General features: G+C 40.9%; 1 non-coding gene across 1 annotated transcript; it reads left to right on the forward strand.

Moving 5' to 3' along the window:
• Nucleotides 1-421: 421 nt before the first annotated feature.
• LOC136744077 (U5 spliceosomal RNA) lies at nt 422-536 on the forward strand. Its single transcript, XR_010815880.1, has one exon. It is a non-coding gene; the product is annotated as a U5 spliceosomal RNA (small nuclear RNA).
• Nucleotides 537-17,597: the final 17,061 nt, after the last annotated feature.

The raw sequence follows: 17,597 nt of genomic DNA on the forward strand, positions 1-17,597 counted from the left end.
AACAAAGTGTAATAAAATGTGATCTGTTTGAAAATGCAGGGACGTCACTGGAAAAGATGATGTCTGGATGGCAGCATATGTTGCTCCAAAATGTGTACATCTCTTCTGCAAAAATGGTGCCCTCACAGATGTGCGAGTTACATGACAGACAGACAGACAGACAGACACTCACACACACTGTCACACCCACACACACACTTTCACAGAGAGACATATACACACACACACACACACACACACACTTTCACACAGAGACAGGCACACACACACACACACACACACACACATACATACATACATATGGAAAAGAAACAATACTTTTATAAATCACAATAAGATGTAATAAAGTACAGAAAAACTAAATGTAAGAAAATGTGATCTTTAATACACACAAATATGTATGGCTGGTCGGATGCGTCTTGGACTCGGGTTCCTCTTCATTACGTATAACGCTTTTGCCTTTTGCTAAAGCTTTCCGTGGAGGGGATCGTGGGTGAGTTTGTACCATTCTTGGGGGGCTCTGCCTTGTTGGGGCGGAGCTGTGATCCAGGTGAACAGCAGATCGGGCATAGGTGGGCATGTGGGCAGAGGAGTAGGAAGGCCGGTCAAGCAAATAAGCTTGCTAAGGTACGCAGCAGCAGCAAGCAGCCCCCCCATCCAGCCAGCCAGCCAGTCTGGCTGGCAGTGACTGAGTGGTTGACAGACGGCAAGCAACGGAATGTACGTGCTCTGTGATGTCATAGCAGTCAGCTGAGAGAGGCTCGTGATGTCATCGCTGAGCTGGCTGGCTGGCTGGCTCTGTGTGTGTGTGTGTCTGTGTCTGTCTGTTTTTCTGTTTGTCAGTCTGTCTGTCTGTCTCTCTCTCTCTCTCTCTCTCTCTCTCTCTCCCTCTCAATTCAATTCATTTGTATTGTCAAAGCAATTGGACATACATACATACATACATACATATATGTAGCGTAAGGTACACTTATACATTTCAATTAAAGAAGTGAATTCATAGTATCACCTTATCACGAATCCTGGAGTCTTGTAGAACTCAATTTCTGTAATAATTGGACGCAGACACCAATTCCAAAGATATAAATTGTCAAATTTATTTAAAAACAAAGACTAAATGTAGCACTACACTAATTATACAAAAGGGAAAAACTAATTAAAATTCAACTCTAGATCAACAAATCAAAGACAAATCACTTCCGTGACCAAATCAAAGACCATGGGATCCCATAGGATAACACACAAATCGTTAAACAAAAAAGGTTATAAACACATTGACTACAATACCGGTTAGTAATTCTAGGAATCACTAAGAAACAGTTGAAAGTGCTAAATTGCAGTTTCAGAAGATGAAAAAAAACTGTAACTGATGGGATATGTAGTACTTTATACTCGAGTGGTCTATGCGATTACACCCTGTTGGTGTTATTAAGAACGCCAAGTACCAGAATGCAGAGCGGGACTGTTTTTTGTGCCGTGACTTGTCGGGGGAAAAACGCGCAGAAAAAACGGACGAGAAGGTGAAGGTAGTATGGCGGTGATGCACGCGTTGGTGAAGTGGGAAAGCGGGGTCGACAAAGACTCTTACAGCGTGATTCCCACTGCTTGCTTTCGCAATTTTGATTTATTCAGCATTGCTGATGATGACGAAGAGACGACTCGAAACTTCAGAGCAGAGTGGAGAGACACGAACAAACCTCCAAAAGGTGGATGGCCTGTCCATGAAGCGCAGATCATTATGACTGGTAACAATGTTTATTTAAAAAAAAAACATTAAAGTCTTTACATGCTATTTGATATATACAATCACAGTATATTTGAAATGAATGTTTAAGTTATTAATGTGTTGTACTTCTAACATACTCTTATAACATGGTAGGTGGTGGTGAGGGCGCTAAAAACTCGTCATACTTGACTGGCATTTGTAAGAACGATTTATTGTGTGTTGTGCTTTACAATAAAATCCCCCAAATCACAAAATAAATTAAACCAGATATAATTTAACTTCAGTTTTGATTCAGTGTTGGCTGTTCATCTTAATTTGTATGGTCAAAGCACAGTATTTTTATGACAAATAAATATAATCCCCAAATATCTGTGGACATAATGCAGGGTTTTATTTATTTTATTTTTATTTTAGGAAAAGAAGGCGAACTAAGAAGAAAACTTAATGACCTAACAAAAATGCCCTGTCCTAAAATGAAGAGAGTACCTAAACCAAACAAAAAACTTCAAATTTCAGATGATAGTGACCTTGATGAACCACAGTTACCGGTGAGATAATTACTGCAAATATTAAATAAATGTATTGCAGGATTGTTTTTTTTTTAATCATATTCATATATATATATATTTTCATTTTAAACTCTTTTCCTCTCTGAATACAGCACAAAATAAGAAAGAAAACCGATGGAGCTTCAAGAATTAGATCCCGTCATATTCTACAGACATTTAAAGAGTCCAGTGAAGTTGAGCTACAGCAAAAAGTTAAGCAGCTCGAAAAGGAAAACACAAGACTTAAAAATGAAAACCAATGTCTTCGAAACCGTATGGTTGATGGTAAGTTTTTTTATTTATAGCAAATAATTCCTTACCTTGATAAATGTTATTCTTCAGTAATTTAGATTCCAGAGTAATGTATTATAGTTGATCATACTGAAGTAATCTAGAACCACAATACAGACTCTTAATGTGCACTGTCTAATAGTTTAATAATACTGATTATTAAATAAAGTTTTTCAACATAACTTCATAATCCTACATTAATGACTATATGCATTACATTAGACCTGGTAATTCTTGTATTTTATCTTTTTTATTTTTTTCGTAGCTAATGTTAATGACCCACAAAAAGGTCAGTTTGCCAATAACATAGAGCAAGTCTCTCAAGTATAATTGCAGGCATTGATGGTTTTGTTTTCACTTTGCATTAAATATATTACTAGAAATGATTATCATTTAATACTAAGGTTTTTTTTCTCCAGAGATTCCAGACCTTTTGGACAATCTGAAAAAAATTGTAACAAAAGCCACATTTATCAGCAATGAAGACAAAAGTGTGTCACCATCAAGTGGTTCTGACAGCCCCACAGCAAATTGTTCTGAATCTGACAAAGAATCACCAAAACAGGTATAACACTCTTGGTCTACAATATTACAAAGACAAGGTAAAAATATATATATTGAAAACAAATATTGGTTGTAAACAATCTAATGATGCTACATTATCAGTTATATTCATAGTTATAGTTGATAATAAGAATGTAATTGAATTATGGGTGTCACAGATTCACTGACTTTATTATGTCTGTAAATTAATAAACTTAGAATTGAGACATACTGTGGTCTTTAATAACACATTTCTGTAACAAAATCACAGCCTTACTGATAATGTATTCCACTTAACATAATATAAGAATAGTTTGGGGATAAACTTGTTTTTTATTTACCATTGTCTTTTAGGTGGAAATATTCCCAGGCACTGGAGTTTACATTGACAAACTGTCCTGGATCCTTGCAGAGAGGTGGAGCACGAATACGTCATATGCAAGAACCCTGACGGTTGCTGTCTTTGACTTTCCAACATTATTAAAGAGCAATCTTCGTGGTGGTGGCAGCAAGAGAGATCCAACTTCGGAGAAAAAGACACCTCTGGATCGCTTAAAGGTGGAAGCCACATATGGTATGTAAATGCTGTTGTACAAAATTTCTAACTCTCCTTTTTAACTGTATAGAACACAAAGGGTTAGCATTTGAAATGTTCCTTTGGCCTTTGTTTTAGTTTCAGAGACTAGAGTTAATTTATTAATAAATAATAATACCTTACATGTAGCAGCTGGAAAGATCCCAAAGTGCTCTACAGACTCACTTCACCCACCACCCTCTGGGGTGCAGCCATTTTGTACCAGCAGATTAGTACACAGCAGTAAAGGTGGAGTCATAACAAATTTGTTAGACCTGATTGAGGGAAGCCTGACTTAGAATTCAGCCACGTCACTCTTTCAACAACACCTTGTAAATCACCTTGGATTAATGCTTCAGACATATTAATACATAATAATAATGAATAGTGCCATGGGATCCTTGACAATATAAACTTTCATGTCTCATTTAAATTTGACTTTTGAGCAAATACTTCACATTTCAGTCCAGTTGTGCCACATCAATGTAATGCTTAAGCAAGGTATTAATGGAGAAAAGACTGCCTTTGCATAGCTGCTTCGCCAAGTACAGATTTTACTATGAACTAGTGTAAGACAAGTTTAAGAGCATACACCAAAACGTTTAAATACACCCACACACAAAAATGTTGATTTACTGTGGCAATATGTAACTAATGAACCCTTCTCAAAGATATGTGGTATGTTTATTAAAAGATTTTTATATATCTATGTGCAAGTCATTAAATCTATGTGATACATGTTTTTTAGGGGCTACCTTGAAAAAATTGCCCAGTACCCCAAAGAGTGTAATTGGTGGTGCAATTAACAGCAAGATAAATGAACTACGACACAGAATGAAACCAGAGTGAAGATTTGAAGAACCAGATCTGTATTTTTTGTTTTGTTTTCAACAGGGTTGGGGTCAATTCCAATTCAATTTTTAATTCCCTTTTCAATTCAATTCCAATAAAGAATATTATGTGAATGCAAAAAGTAATTGCAATTTTGAATTGATTTGTAGGAGGAATTGGAATTGAAAAACAGGAATTGACCCCAACCATGGTTTTCAGTGAGTGTTGTACAAATTGATAGGTCAGGGTTTCTGTAAAAACTTAATAGAGGCCAGCAGGCGTGCACGATCTGGGAAAAACTGCTCCACTACAACAGACCTCTTTCCCTTCGTTTTCTCTAAAAACCTCCTGATATCCTTCACTGCAGCTCTGACTCACCGAGGACGAGGAGGCGAGAGAGGAATCCGTGAAGCCGCCCTCACTGTCACTCCGAGCCGCGATGCTCCAGCGTGTAGCCGGACCTTTCCCCACCAAGCCGCTCGCTACCCCAGCTTCACTACTGTGCCACCACTTCTTTTACTGCCACTATTTACCAACACCGTCCGTGCTCCCTCCCAGCACCTTCTTAGTGCGTTTTTTCCACCCGGCGCCTCGGCTTGTACCGCCGAGCCTGGCCCTGCCTCCTCCTCGGCTACACCCTGTGTGTCTGTCCGCCCGTCTGCTGGCTGCTGAGGTTGTTCCTCGTCACTAACCAGCGCCCCGTGCACCGCCTCAACACCATCTCCCCCCGGCGTCTCGGTCGTCACTATCCCCCGCTGCCTCGACCCCGTCCCCCAGCTGTGCGTCATCGCCTCCGGGCAGCTCTTCCCCCGTCACGGCATCAGTGGTACCATCGGTCCGACCGGCGACTGTCTCCTCCGCCGGGGCTCGATCTCTGTCTGCCCGCTGCATCTGTGGCTGCGGGCCGGTGTCTCTATTCCTCCCCGCGTCGCCCCGCTCCTCCTCCCGCTCCCTGTCCTGCTCGGGACAGTTCCTCACGACATGCCCCTCGCTCCCACACCTGAAACACTTCATGGACTCCGAAGTAGCGAACACGACGTAGTCGGTATTGTCGATCTTAAATTTAAAAATGACATTAAGATCCTCATTGATGTTATTGAGGATCATATACAGCTGCCTTCGGAAGGACACGACGTGTTTCAGTTGCGGGGCTTTGCAGCCCAGCGGGACCCTCTTAATGCCGGACATCAGCTGCCCGAGCCGGTGCGGATGAACGGAGGGACGTTAGACAGCGTTACCTTCCGGGCAGGAGCAGCGAGCGGCAACACCGGGGTGAAAGTGTCGTCTAACACTGTGCCATTAGCCACTAGCTGATTGAGCAGATCAGTGGTTTTTAAGAAGATAACAATGGCAGCAGACTTGATATTTTCACACCCTGCTACCTCCCCAACCGCTAACACACACTGCTCTAGGGGGCAGAACTGCACCGGAGCGATCTTGACTCCATGGCGTCGGGTCAGTTTTTCAAAAGACGCATTCAGGGGGTCCGACCCCCCGACCCGGGAAGAACTACCGGTACTCCCCCCTCCCCTCCCCTGTTCCCCCACAATAAGAAAAGCACTGAAAACAGAAGACAAAATAAACAAACTGAAAAAAGTAAAGCAACAAAAAAACGCAGCCAAAGGACAGAGCTCTCAGCAGCACTCCCGCTCACTGCAGACCCCTCCCACACACTCCCAGCTGAGAGAGAGAGAGTTAGTGTCTGTCTGTCTCTCTCTCTCTGTAGATGCATCATAGGGAACATATGTAACAATCTCTCTTTTTGTTTACCAAAAATGAGAATGAACGTATTTCAAGTGGGTGTTGCCTTGGTTGGAAACGTTTTAAGATTATTTACGAAGTGTAAAGTGGATTTGTCTCAGTTCTCCGTAGTTTTCAATGTATGTGCCATTCAGTAGCGTTAATGTCACAGATGTGCCCTATGCAGTGGTAGGGTCAATAAAATGTCAGTAAAACTTTATTTTAGCAATTATGGAGGGGAAGAACTGCAAATAGCGGGTCCCCACTAATTATCTAACTTACCAACAACGTTTCAAATTAGGTCTTGCGAAGCTGCCAAATAATGCTGTATAATCGTATGTGTCTTCATACACCGGCTGCTATAGTCTGATAGCTTTGATTATATATATATATTTTCTCGTGAACCACAAATGCTATTTGCTTGATTTTTACAGAGTATGTTATAAATACCATTCTTATGAAGCCTGACAAATTGTATGCTGTAATTATGAATATTTTCAAATCATTTGTTTGTTTTTCCTAACATGTTACAAATGTTCCCTATGTGAAAGATGCATTATATCTTAATAACGTCTAAACAATTAAAGATATACAGATTATTATTTTTGGTAAAGTTATAATACATTGCTATTAACTATGTGTGTCAGTAAAAGTTTAAATTTCCTAAAGGATTTTTATTGATCTTGCAAAATAAGTGTTTAGGGAACATTTGTAACATAGAGGTGGGTTAGCCACCGGCTAAGGGCAGCGGCTCCGGCTCCAGCACCGTCACCATGTCGCTGGAAAAGCGCTAAGTGAGCTCACAGTGAGCTCAGTGTAATGTCTGCTCTGGTGAGCTCACAGTGTGACCTAGTCGTGAGTTCACGTCTTCACTGGGTAGTCCTTGACAACTTAATTGACTCAAATCTTGGGCTTAATTGGTCAAAATGACCATTGGTTGAAGGTACTCAGGGACTGATGTGTAGAGAGACTTATTAAACCTGCAGGATTGTGGTTTTCCCAGATCAGAATTAACCAGATCACCACAAAGGAACATGGTAGGTGCTATTGCAACACAGATTACACAAATACATTGAAATCCAAGTTTGCAGTGGTCCTTGGGCCATTGGGTGGTGATCCAGATCACTTCAGCAGGAATTTTGCAGTGGTCTGGACTACAACTCTCTCTCTCTCTCTCCCTCTCTCTCTCTCTCTCTCTCTCTCTCTCTCAATTAATTTCATTTGTATTGTCAAAGCAATTGGACATACATACACATACATACATATACACTCACCTAAAGGATTATTAGGAACACCTGTTCAATTTCTCATTAATGCAATTATCTAATCAACCAATCACATGGCAGTTGCTTCAATGCATTTAGGGGTGTGGTCCTGGTCAAGACAATCTCCTGAACTCCAAACTGAATGTCTGAATGGGAATGAAAGGTGATTTAAGCAATTTTGAGCGTGGCATGGTTGTTGGTGCCAGACGGGCCGGTCTGAGTATTTCACAATCTGCTCAGTTACTGGGATTTTCACGCACAACCATTTCTAGGGTTTACAAAGAATGGTGTGAAAAGGGAAAAACATCCAGTATGCGGCAGTCCTGTGGGCGAAAATGCCTTGTTGATGCTAGAGCTCAGAGGAGAATGGGCCGACTCGATTCAAGCTGATAGAAGAGCAACTTTGACTGAAATAACCACTCGTTACAACCGAGGTATGCAGCAAAGCATTTGTGATGCCACAACACGTACAACCTTGAGGCGGATGGGCTACAACAGCAGAAGACCCCACTGGGTACCACTCATCTCCACTACAAATAGGAAAAAGAGGCTACAATTTGCACAAGCTCACCAAAATTGGACAGTTGAAGACTGGAAAAATGTTGCCTGGTCTGATGAGTCTCGATTTCAGAGTCAGAATTTGGCGTAAACAGAATGAGAACATGGATCCATCATGCCTTGTTACCACTGTGCAGGCTGGTGGTAGTGGATGTAATGGTGTGGGGGATGTTTTCTTGGCACACTTTAGGCCCCTTAGTGCCAATTGGGCATCGTTTAAATGCCACGGCCCGTTGTTTCTGACCATGTCCATCCCTTTATGACCACCATGTACCCATCCTCTGATGGCTACTTCCAGCAGGATAATGTACCATGTCACAAAGGTCGAATCATTTCAAATTGGTTTCTTGAACATGACAATGAGTTCACTGTACTAAACTGGCCCCCACAGTCACCAGATCTCAACCCAATAGAGCATCTTTGGGATGTGGTGTGTAGCGTTATGTTGGGTGTATTTGGATAAGAGTATTTGGGCTCTGAGCTGAAGCACGGATCTAAAGAAGACCTCTCCCCCCCAAAGTTATCAGATTTCCTTAGCTCATCAGCTTGGAACTGGTTTGCATCAAAGTGACAGTTTTGGGGAGGATGGCACCGAGAAGAGGCCAAATAGTTTGTTATTCTGCTATGAGATGTCTGGAGAAAGGGGCCTGTGGGTGATAAAAACTCTTTGAAGTGGATGAGAGCCGAAATCCCGACATAGAGCTACGAACCCAGGCCAACCGGCATTTCCAAAAGATGGCATGGATTGACATCAGTCATAAATCCAAAGTCACAAAAGATTAAGTCTGTTTTAGTTACTTGTGATAAATTGTTGATATCCTAAGCGTTGGCATTAGAGTCATTAGGTGATTAATCGAGTACTGTTCTGTTGGGTTGTTACTGAATAGCCAAAACAATGATTACCCAAATGTCCCCATGTGAAGCATTGATTGTTAAGGTACCAGGAACAGAGATTCCTGAATTCCTTGGACAACTAGGCAGTTTGGACTTTGAAGTAGAGTCGCGTCGAACTCAGTTGGTAAACGACACTACGACGCAACTCGAAAAAGAGTCGATAGAGGTGATGAAAGTTATGGCTAGCTTAGCACTTGCGAGCTCAAGGGTAGTGAACTGGATCATAAGCAAGTTTGAAAAACTGAAAAAGCTAGGAGAAAAGTATGCTAAAGCGAAAGAAGAAAGAGCCAAACGGCATGGAATGGTTTTAGAATTTGAAGGAAAGCTAGATACTTGTGGAAAACAAGTAATTGTGTTGAATGCTGAAAAAGAGGACTTAATTGAACAGAGAGAGCAATTAGGAAATGATTTAAGACAATGTCAAGTTGAATTGGAAACAACTCTGATCCAAGTAAAAGGTCTGCAAAATGACAGATGTAAAGCGGTTGAAAATGAAAGGATAGTTTTGAAGGACCGGGATGTTTTGGAAATGTGTCTTTGCAAAACAGTCAGGGAGAAAGATTTGGGCACTGTAAAAATGGAGATACTCGAAGGCGAGGTCATACATTTAAAAAGGGACAGTGAAGAAATGAGGAGAGTAAATCAGGTGCTTAGGGGAGAACTCAAATCAACTGAAGTTGAAAATGAGCGTCTCAAGCAACAAATAGGGGCCCTGAAAGCTGCCTCTTGGTGGGCTGCAAAGCTGACACCTGACAGCATAAAGGAACAGCCGGAACCGGCCAATGCACGGAGTCGCACACCGTCTCCACATTTAGGCCCCGGGTTGCCTCGTCCTGATCGTACCCCTCCCTGTAGTCTTTCTCCATCCAGGGTAAGAAGCTCGTCGCACAGACGAACTTCCTCTCCCGAGAGTCCAGACCGAAAGGTTAACATGCGCCAGTTGAGAGAACTGGCTAAAGATTGTGAAACCTTTAACCCAGCAGACAAGGAAGGAAATGTGGAAGCGTATATTAAGGACATTAAGTATGCTTTGAGTTTCTATCCTGAGGCTACGGAGAAGGAAAAGGTTCTCCTAATCCGCAAAACTACCTCTCGCCAAGTCCATTCTTGGATGGAGAGGCAAGGGTCCATGGTCTGCGATAGGTTTCAACGCTTGTGCAGAGCATTAGTTAGGGACTATTCCAGGTTCATTGATCCAGTGGCAGCAGTGACTGCCGCACACCAGATCAAACAGGGTAAGCATGAGTCCCCCCGTGATTACTATGAAAAGCTTAGGAAAACCTATTTTGCGGGTCAAGATCGACCCGGGGCCGAGGAAGAGGTGAGCTTTAAAGGGTTGTTTGTTGCTAATTTGTTCCCAACGATTAAGGAAATGATCATATTACATGCAGACGCAACGTATATGAACATAGCTGAAATTCGAAAAAATGGCACAGAAAGCTTGGGAAAGCAAGTACAATAGCACTTCTGATCGTAAAGATTCAAGCACCCAAGTACTGGCAAGGCGCTCTGAGAGCCCTATTTCTCCACTGGAGTTAGAGGGGACAGAGATTCAAAGAAGGAAAGAACCTCCCAAGGATGGAATCCAAGACACCCAGGCTTACAATAAAAAAAAGAAATCTGCTCCTAGCCTAGGTGGGTTAACTCAGTCTCTGAGCAATGTTGCAGTTTCTGAGCTACTGCTACGCTTAGCTCTGCTCCCTTTGCCCCCTCTTCCCAAACTGGAAGTTAGTAGCCAGGGTAAAGGGCCGGACTCGCCACCTAAGGAATGACTAGCTCTGGAACCACCCCCTGTCCCCGCCTCTGTGTTTTTGATTGGATGTGAGGAACAGCAGGGGGGTTTCTCTGACACATCAGCCCACTGGGACCTCCCAGTGGGGGAAGTTGCCTGCAGGCAAGCTGAACCTTTGGTGATGTTACTGGGTGATCTGACACAGAGAGGCAGAGCCAAGCAAGTTTACATAGAAGTGACCATTGAGAATGTGTGGGAGTGAGGAGCCTTGTTGGACACTGGGGCTGAAATTTGTTTAATGTCTGCCACCACAATGGGCAACCTGAAACAAATTATGGAAACCTCAGACCAACGACTGAAAGTGGAAGCTTGTAGTGTGAACATTACAAGTTACACAGAGACTAAGGCACAGCTCACTCAAAAGGCATTGTTAGAGTTCACCTTTGGGAAGATTAAGTTGGTTCATCCAGTTTATATTTCCAAATTTGAAACAGAGAAGTTGATCATTGGTCAGGATCTATTGAACAGGTTGTGGGCTCAAGTTGAATCACCAAAGCCTGTGGAATTGAATGACAGATATGATACAGCCACCAAGGTACAACTTCCCAATGAGACCATTTTTTGTGCATGTCCCTAAAGGGGGCACCGGCTTACCATGTAAGCCAACCATTCGAACCCAGGTCCCTACCAACTATTATAGACATAGTGAAGGTCAGGTGCCTGAATAACACCTGAATTCCCAGTCACCTCCCTCTGTTAATCAACTTCCACCTATTGGTTACCGTCAGTAACCATACTCAATACTGAGTAATACCAATTGTTTTTTTGTTTTAATGTACTTGTGTTTTAATATGTAACCTGTATATGTGCTAGTATAGGATTGTCAATTTGATTGGAATACATTCTGCTTAAATAATGAACTATTAGTTTGTTTTCTTTGATTTCTCGGGGTCATGAATGGTGAAGTCCACTGTTGAATTCTGTTACATAACTTTGAGATAAATGCTTAACGTCTTATTTTGTCTTGAAGGGGATAACGCCCTAGTCGACCTCAGTCCCATTCAAGAAAGGGGGTATGTAGCGTTATGTTGGGTGTATTCTGATAAGAGCATTTTAGCTCTGAGCTGAAGCACTGATCTAAAGAAGACCTCTCCCCCCCAAATTTATCAGATTTCCTTAACTCATCAGCATGTGAACTGGTTTACATCAAAGTGACAGTCTTGGGAGGATGGCACCAAGAATGGGCCAAATAGCTTGGAATCCCTGCTGTGAGATGTCTGGGGAAGGGGGCCTGTAGGAAATAAAAACTCTTTGAAATGGACGAGAGCCGAAATCCCGACACAGAGCTACGAACCCGTGCCAACCGGCATTTCCAAAAGATGGCATGGATTGACATCAGTCATAAATCAAGCCCCCCTCCAATAGGACACTGGGGGCTGAAGCCGAAATCCAATCTCACAAACTAAAGAACCAATCACCTATTGATCTGACAGGCGTATAAAGGGTAACGCACGGCATCTCTCTCTCTCTCTCACCTAAACCAGTAACTCGCTGCCACAGCTCAACTTGTATCTCTGTTGCCAGAACCGGAACCAGAAACCAACTAAGTCTTTACCAGCAACAGAAGGGTTAAACTGGGAGAAGGAGATTGAGCCGTACGAAGAATTCTTTTAAAGGACTTTATTAAATAAAGAACTTTACAGACTGCGCTGCCCGCCTGTGCCCAGCCATCCAGCTGGACAATTGACTAAGTCGACTGAATACGAAAGTCATTTAAATAGCTATTTGAGTCTTAAGAAACTTGACCCTTGGAACGAACAGGGCCCTGCTTTCCTCAAAGACTTTGTCTTCAAGTAACTACGGTGGAACCCTGCTTACAAAGAAGATTTTGTGCACAACCTTGGAGCCTTCAAACCAGTGGAAAATCTGTTTGGAAAAGACTCTACATTCGCGAAACCCCAACTTCCAGGTGCATCGACTGAGTGGAAGTTCTTGGACAAAGCCGAACCGGACTGCCTTTGTTCCAAACCACACGGACCTCGTGCCGTGTGCTGTTATCTGAGCCCGAAGCCAGAGAGGCCTCTCTGCGACGAAGTTCACATAAGTTTAACAGTTTGGAGTTTGTGATTCATGACATTTGAGAAATCAATTAGAAATGTTAATCTGTGATTCATAACTCTAGAATGTGTAATATCATTTAGTTTTCTTAAATATAAATGTGTGTTGCATTCAACTGTTTTGTTGATAATTTTAGAAATAAAATCTGTCAACGCCGAGAAATATCTTCTCATTCCTGTTTAACTGTTTAGTCTGAAATTGACACAAGTTAATAGACACCAGATTATAGGTGGCCCTGCCTATCCTTAATCATTGAATAATAATCAGTTAAGGGAAATTGTGGTAACAAGTAATGATAGGATCTTTCTCTCCACCTAAACGTTAATGAGACTGATATATATATAACGAGAAGTTACCTGACATAAATACTAACCTGCATAGTTATTGAATGTCTGACTAACAATACTAATGAGAGACTCACCTTCGTCTTACTAACCGGTATTGTAGTCAATGTGTTTATAACCTTTTTTGTTTAATGATTTGTGTGTTATCATATGCGATCCCATGGTCTTTGATTTGGTCACGGAAGTGATTTGTCTTTGATTTGTTGATCTAGAGTTGAATTTTAATTAGTTTTTCCCTTTTGTATAATTAGTGTAGTGCTACATTTAGTCTTTGTTTTTGAATAAATTTGACAATTTATATCTTTGGAATTGGTGTCTGCATCCAATTATTACAGAAAATGAGTTCTACAAGATTCCAGGATTCGTGATAAGGTGATACTATAAATTCACTTCTTTAATTGAATTTTATAAGTGTACCTTACGCTACACCTTTGACCACCACGTCTTCCTCCTCCCACTGCTTGACCTCTATTGTGACCTGGATCACCTGCCGGCTCCATGTTATCGCTGTGTTGTTGAGGTGGATAGCACGCATTTCACTCGATACTCGTACCACAATGTGAAATCAATCATCAATAACCTGTTGGCAGTATTGGAAAAGCAATTACAAGGGCCTGCATACATACAGTAATGTCAAATCTGATGTGGAAGAACAATTCCTTTATCCCTCTGTTCTCCACCAGGGTTGTGCTGATCGCCTCGATTGGCAAGTTTGCAGTGTGAGGAGTGGATCCATGTCGTCGTTCCTAGGCACTTCACAGCTGTGTGGGTGGTCAGGAGCACCTGGTAGGGCCCTGTCCACCTGGGCTGTTGGGAGGACTTTCTCTTGTGTGCTTTGATATACACAGTCATCTTGCTGGAAGGGGTGGTAAACCTGCTGGGATGGTTCAGTCTGGGCGGCTTTCATCTGTGAATGGACAGCTTCGAAAGCACGTGTTAGTCCCATACAAAAAGACAACATAGCATCATCCATCAAGTGGATGTCCATTTCCCTTACAGACAATGGAGGAGTGATGGAGAGTCTCATAAGTCATCCCATAATAATCTCACACGGAGAAAGACCTGTTTTTCTCAATTTGCTGACGATTTCATTGTCATTAGGACTATAGGAAGGGGATCTGGACGTTTGAGTCCTGTTTGTTTGCATATATTAGACAGCTTATTCTTTAATATCCCATTTTGTTTCTCCACTGCTCCAGCTGACTGAGCCTGATGGGGCAGTGAAAATGTTGTTTACCTCGCAGGGCTTTGCATAGTTCCTGCACTATTGTCCCAGTGAAGTGAGTGTTCCTATCACTGGAAATTTCCCTGGAATGCGAAATCTACATATAACATCCCTTAACTGTATTTTTGCTACTTTTACTACTTCAGCCTTCCTACGGGATAGGCTTCAACCCATTTAGAACACCTATATATTATTACAAGTATATATTCATATCCACAACATTTAAGCTTTTGAACACAATCTATTTGCATATTGCAGGATTATGAGCTTGACAAATGTGGCAAGTTCTACAAAATTGCTAAGCTGTTACTATAAAACCTGGGGCAAACCAATTTAAAAGACTGATGCACACATCCCCCCTTTGCCCGTGTGGCCAACACCATGCGCCACATGGGCAAACCAGGGAAAGAGTGCCTGTGAGGCAACCAATGCATTAGCAAATGTTTGAGCTCTCTTATGGAAGGTGCAGTGGCCAGTTGCAATTTCCTGGAGCTTTTACAGTGCATCTCAAATTAAATTTCATCCAGCCCCAGGTCATAAAAGTCAAACCCTAGTTACGACATACATAACACATACATTTTGTTGCTTCAAAGAGAATACAAAAGTCAGCAAAACATTCTTTTTTACAAATTCAGTTTGTAAACTGTATTGTACATATATTTGTTGCGTTTTGATTTATAAACATTATACATTGTACAAATCTTAAGTGAAGGGCAATGGACTGATTCTGACTTCATGGCTGTCATTCTATTCATTTGAATAATGTGACATCTCCACTAATAGTACATTATAAATTAAACTATCAATAGAAGAATATGTGCTACTGCGGACGTCATCTGAGCAGTTTCACAATATATTGTAGATTCCTATAATCTGGAAAACCTTTAATTATAGTATTTTAACTTATTTCTCCACTGAGTCAAGCATCACTTCAGCGTAGTGGACCTCAGCATTGGTCTGTTCAAGTTGCTGTGAGGCTGTCTTTAAAGCCGCGCCCTTGGCCTACTGTGTCTCAACAAGAACACCAGCATCTTCTCCATATGGGTCAGACATCGGTTCCTTCAGGACACGATTCATAATATGCATATCTGCCATGTGGAATAAATCAGTCTGAAGACACAATGTGTGGTTCACACAACATCAGAGATCGTCCTTATAAAAGGCATCTCTATCACATTAGTTGACATTCGCACAATCTATAAGGTTTCTAGTAAAGGGACAATTCAAAATAATAATAATCTTGATTCCAATTTATCTCATTTATCAAATTATTTCAGTACAGCACTCAGCTGTCGTCAGCAGCATCATATCTTCTGTGTTTATTGAATCAGCTTTACTTCCTAGTGTAGATACTCTTTTTGTGTGGAGTTTTCAAAGTTTCAAAACAATGTGCTTATCTTTGTCCTTTTATCTAACTTAAATACCTGAGACCATTACAATAACTATTACAGCAGCTCCTTCAACACCATAGTTAATAGTAGTTGGGTAAATGATGGCAGTTATTAATCTTTGTTTCTCAATTCATTTTTTACCAATAAACCATAATTTGAAATTATTTCCATACTCCTATTATTCCTATTTTCATTATTATTAGTTTTATGCGGTTGTCATCTAGTATGTGACGTATTCGTCTGTATCAACATCAATATTATTATCATTATTAATACAAGCAGTGTAAATTACCATTCATTACACTCTTGCTCTGTTTGTAATAAGTTATGAACCCTTACACGTACTTACAGTCTCTGCCTTGTCTCTGACTTCTCTCTCTCTCTCTCTCTCTCTCTCTCTCTCTCTCTCTCTCTCTCTCTCTCTCTCTCATCTCAGGCTGCTTGTCTGCTCAGGCGAACAGGGGGAGCAGAGGAGCACATACGGTCCTTGCCCCCTGCCCCCCTCTTCCTAATTGATAGGGTATTTCTGTTTGTGAAAGGACTATTTCCAAACAGTTTTATAACTTGCCATGACTATGTTTCATTAAATTAGTTATGTTACACCTTTAGTTATACCTGTAGTAACTTCATTATTTTCCCTCATATTCCACTCAATCACCATCAGAGTCTCTCGTGGCAGTACATTTGTCTCACACAGAACAAACTCTCCTTTCTCAACCGCTTTCAATTTTGGATAACATCGCACTGCATCCCAACAGCTGTTCTTTCTCCTATTCCTAATTTCTTACAAGAAAATGCAAGTTATATTTGATCGATTTGTATTATTACTATTTATATACATTTCACTACATTATTGTAGTTAATGAATGTATTTAATCTTTGGAAAATAAGCCTTTTCATTGATCTCAATAATGATGTCCAGGTACTTCAGGAAAGCACATTTTCAAAAAATGTGTCCAGTCAATGATTTCCCCAACTAAGAACCTGCGTGGGCACTAAGACTGTCCTCCTGCGCGGCTCATGTCTTTATTGTGACACTTCCTCCTATTGAAGTCCAATCTACACCAGTACAGGTTCAGAAGAACTGTTCCCGAATCCAGATTGAACTGATCAATAGTTAATTTCTTACCTACACATTGTATTTAGGGATCTATTACTAGGGATTTAAAAACTCTTCATTGTGGAACTCATAGCTTCCAAATGAGCACATCGTTAATTTCCTGGAGTATCTGGTTATCTATTTATCAATATGTAAGAAACCTTCACCGAATGTTTGTGGTTGCCTCGGATTCCTATTTCTAAATTTGGCTCTAATTCCATTTCTAACATGTTACTTTTAACTTCTGTATTCGTAAGACCTATTTAAATAACTTAATTTTGTATTATTATTTCTGTTTGCAATAGCATTCTGTGTACAGTTAAATGCTGACTTTCTTGTAGGTCTGTTATTACAACATATTTAACTGGCGTTTTTTAGCTATCATTCTGTAACTATTTGTGACTTATGACTCTCTTAGTCATATTCTGGACTATACAGTACATGAAAAAGTCAAAATATGGACATTTACCTTGCGCAAACTGAAAACGTACAAACATACAAAGAGACACATATTAATTTGTATCCATAGTAAATTCAGATACCATGGTTTTGGTTGGCATGTTATATTGACCTGCAGTGTCTCAAACTACCCTTATTTATTACTTATCTAGTAATTTTCCTTCAGTATCTTGAGGACTGTCATTTATACTGAAAAACATATATATATATTTTTAATTTGTCTTCGGGGCATTCAGATTGAATTATGCCTGTTGTCTTT

The sequence above is a fragment of the Amia ocellicauda genome, unplaced genomic scaffold (genome assembly GCF_036373705.1).
Source record: "Amia ocellicauda isolate fAmiCal2 unplaced genomic scaffold, fAmiCal2.hap1 HAP1_SCAFFOLD_82, whole genome shotgun sequence".
Lineage (NCBI taxonomy): Eukaryota > Metazoa > Chordata > Actinopteri > Amiiformes > Amiidae > Amia > Amia ocellicauda.